The sequence below is a fragment of the Triticum aestivum genome, chromosome 2A, assembly GCF_018294505.1.
Source record: "Triticum aestivum cultivar Chinese Spring chromosome 2A, IWGSC CS RefSeq v2.1, whole genome shotgun sequence".
Lineage (NCBI taxonomy): Eukaryota > Viridiplantae > Streptophyta > Magnoliopsida > Poales > Poaceae > Triticum > Triticum aestivum.
This window is the reverse complement of record NC_057797.1, coordinates 529,263,074-529,266,123: the sequence shown is the minus strand read 5'-3', so window position 1 is coordinate 529,266,123 and position 3,050 is coordinate 529,263,074. Positions and strand designations below refer to the sequence as shown.

The following is a 3,050-nucleotide window of genomic DNA, read 5'->3' as shown; positions in this document are numbered from 1 at the left end:
TCTCCCAGTTCCTTCCGTTGTCTGTTCTAAGCCCAGTCACACTCGCATGCGCCCGCGGCACATCCGAATATTATTTTATAAGTGGCCGGATAATATTCTCGGAATGGGATGAGAGTTGGCGTGCGGTATTGTTATAGTGTAGGTAGACCGTGTGCCAAGTTTCATCGCAATCGGAGTCCGTTTGATGCCCCAATGGATATTTATAGCGGCAATATAGTCGGTCTTACGTCGGACGTTTTCGGTCTCCGGAAACAGTCGCTGGGTCTCTCTATCTTCTCTTCTCTCAGCCCAAAGTCTTCTGCACAGTCCGCCATCAACCGCCAGGCCCTGAAACCCCTCTTTGCGCAGTGCATCGACCCCCTCACGTGCGCGTCCAAAAGCGGTCCCGAACCCGACCTGGCCAGTTGTCACCGTTGGACTCAGAACATCCCCAAACTTCTACAAAATATCATCGTTTTCTTATTTGGACTCCCTAGCCTATCTTTTTCTCGACCGCCCGATTACGATCGGACGGACCGAATACCCCTAACCAAAACCCACTTAATATATATATACAGGGCAAACCCTAAAATCGGGGGACATTGTCCCATCCACTCATCGCCGCCGCCTCATCTCCCACCTCGGGATCCATCCCCATCCAATCAGTGTGTGCGTCCCTGATCCAAATCCTCTCGATCTCTCCCACCAACCAGCGCCTTCCCTGATTCCCTCGTCCACCTCCTGCAGCCCGAGCACCGGTCGGCCACTGTAGCTCCTCCACGGCCTCCTTCCTCGCCGACCGACCAAGCTTCGTGCGCCTCTGCGTCGAGGTACTCCTCATCCCCAAGCCTCGTGCCGCAGCCTCCTTCTCCTCGTGCCCGCATCCCACCGAGTTCCTCTGCTTGCGCAGCCAACGCCCGAGCTCTTTGCTGCTCGTCAAGCCATCCACCGCCGCAGGCGTCACCGGCGACCAGAGGCCTCCTCGTCGCCCCTCGAGCGGGAGTGCAACTCTACCGCCCATGGCCTCTACCGCGCCGGAGCTTTGCTGCCACAGGCGATAGCAACAACAACTCCCGTGCACGTGTCCACTGAACCCCGTCGCCCTCCATCTACATCGTCGGCGACCACCTGCAGCAGGACCCTGCGCCCCTGCCTCTTCCTTCCTCGTCCTTCTCTCCTCCCTCTCTCACCTGCTCTCTCTGTCGTGCAACAGGGAGCCCCGAGGAGTTTTGCGCAGGCCATCCTCGTCCTCCGTGCCTACATCAGCTCGAGGGCAGGATCCCCTTGATCACGTGCTCTTCATTGACCGTAGCTCCGGATCAGATCGACCTCTCCTTTCCTGTACCTCCACCGCCCGGATTCGCGCCGATCCGCGCCTCCCTCCGTCCCCTGCATCGCCTCGTCGCCGGAGTAGAAGCTCCGTTCGCCAAGCGCCGCGCCCCTGCTTCGTCTCGCTGCAAGAGGAGCAGCGAGTCAGCGCCCAGCCGCCCCAAAGCAAGGACAGCGACAAGTCCTCCTTCTCCCGTTGACCGCTGCGCGAGGCCCAGCTGCCCGGCCTCCACCTCCAGTTGGGCCTAGGCCCAATGTGAGCACACCCCTAGCGCCCCACCCCTTTTTTTCCTGTTGTTGGGCCAGCAGATCCGGCCCATTTTTTTTGAGGCTCTGCGAATTTAGCTAATTTCTAGAAAACTGTTGTTTTACAGAAAACCCCTTGTAGATCATGCATATAATAACTTAATAACCGTGCATCGGTTTAAAACAAACTTAATATGAAAGTTGCTTAGAATTTTGTCTAGTTTAATAATATGTCACTTTCATCTATGTTTAAAATGTTTAAATGCTGTTTGGTTAAATTTGCCCCTATGTCATGTTAAAATGATTTAATTCATAACTATTTAACCGTAACTCGGAATTTAATGAACTTTATATGTATATGGGGTAGAATTTTGCATAGTTTATCATGGTGTACTTGATTTGGATGTTTAACAACTCTAAAATTGTGTTTAGGGCAGAACAACACCTAATCTAAAATATGCATATGGGGATTTACCGGAATTTGTTGTTCGTTGTTTCCGGCCTAATTTAACCTTGACTAGATAGGTAGTTTTCATTTGCTTCACCCTCTTGCCATGTTTAACAACATTTAATATTGTTGGGTACATAAACGAGATCGAACTAAATAACTTGAACGTGGTGTTTCATCAATATGCAACGGAGTTGCATATTGAGCTCCACTTAATTTGTAGGATTGCTTGTGCACTTTGCCATGCCATGCCTCATTAAACCGTACATGCATCATACTTGTTTGCGCATCGTGCCATGATTATGTGGTGGTTGTTTACTATGTTGTTTGCTTTCTTTCCGATGTATTTCTTCTCGGTAATCCGGTAATGTCGCGTTTGTGAGGACCCATTCGACTACGTCCGTTTGTCTTCTTCATGGACTCGTTCTTCTTCCTTGCGGGATTTCAGGCAAGATGACCATACCCTCGAAATCACTTCTATCTTTGCTTGCTAGTTGCTCACTCTTTTGCTATGCCTATGTCGCGATACCTACCACTTGCTATATCATGCCTCCCATATCGTTAAGCCAAGCCTCTAACCCACCTTGTCTTAGCAAACCGTTGTTTGGCTATGTTACCACTTTGCTCAGCCCCTCTTATAGCGTTGTTAGTTACAGGTGAAGATTGAAGTTTGTTCATTGTTGGAACATGGCAATGTTGTTCCTTGTTGGAACATGTTTACTTGTTGGGATATCCCAATATCTCTTATTTAATTAATGCATCTATATATTTGGTAAAGGGTGGAAGGCTCGGCCTTATGCCTGGTGTTTTGTTCCACTGTTGCCACCCTAGTTTCCGTCATATCGGTGTTATGTTCCCGGATTTTGCGTTCCTTACGCGGTTGGGTTATAATGGGAACCCCTTGACAGTTCGCCTTGAATAAAACTCCTCCAGCAAGGCTCAACATTGGTTTTACCATTTGCCACCTAGATTTTTTTCCCTTGGGTAGGCCAGCCCAAGGGTATTCTTCATTTAAACCCCGGGCCAGTGCTCCTCTGAGTGTTGGTCC

The 3,050-nt window shown here is 50.2% G+C and overlaps 1 long non-coding RNA gene across 1 annotated transcript; it reads left to right on the top strand.

Annotated features, from left to right (window-relative positions):
- Nucleotides 1–582: 582 nt before the first annotated feature.
- LOC123185502 (uncharacterized) lies at nucleotides 583–1,742 on the top strand. Its single transcript, XR_006493420.1, has 2 exons — nucleotides 583–809; nucleotides 890–1,742. It is a non-coding gene; the product is annotated as an uncharacterized lncRNA (long non-coding RNA).
- The last annotated feature ends 1,308 nt before the right edge of the window (nucleotides 1,743–3,050 follow it).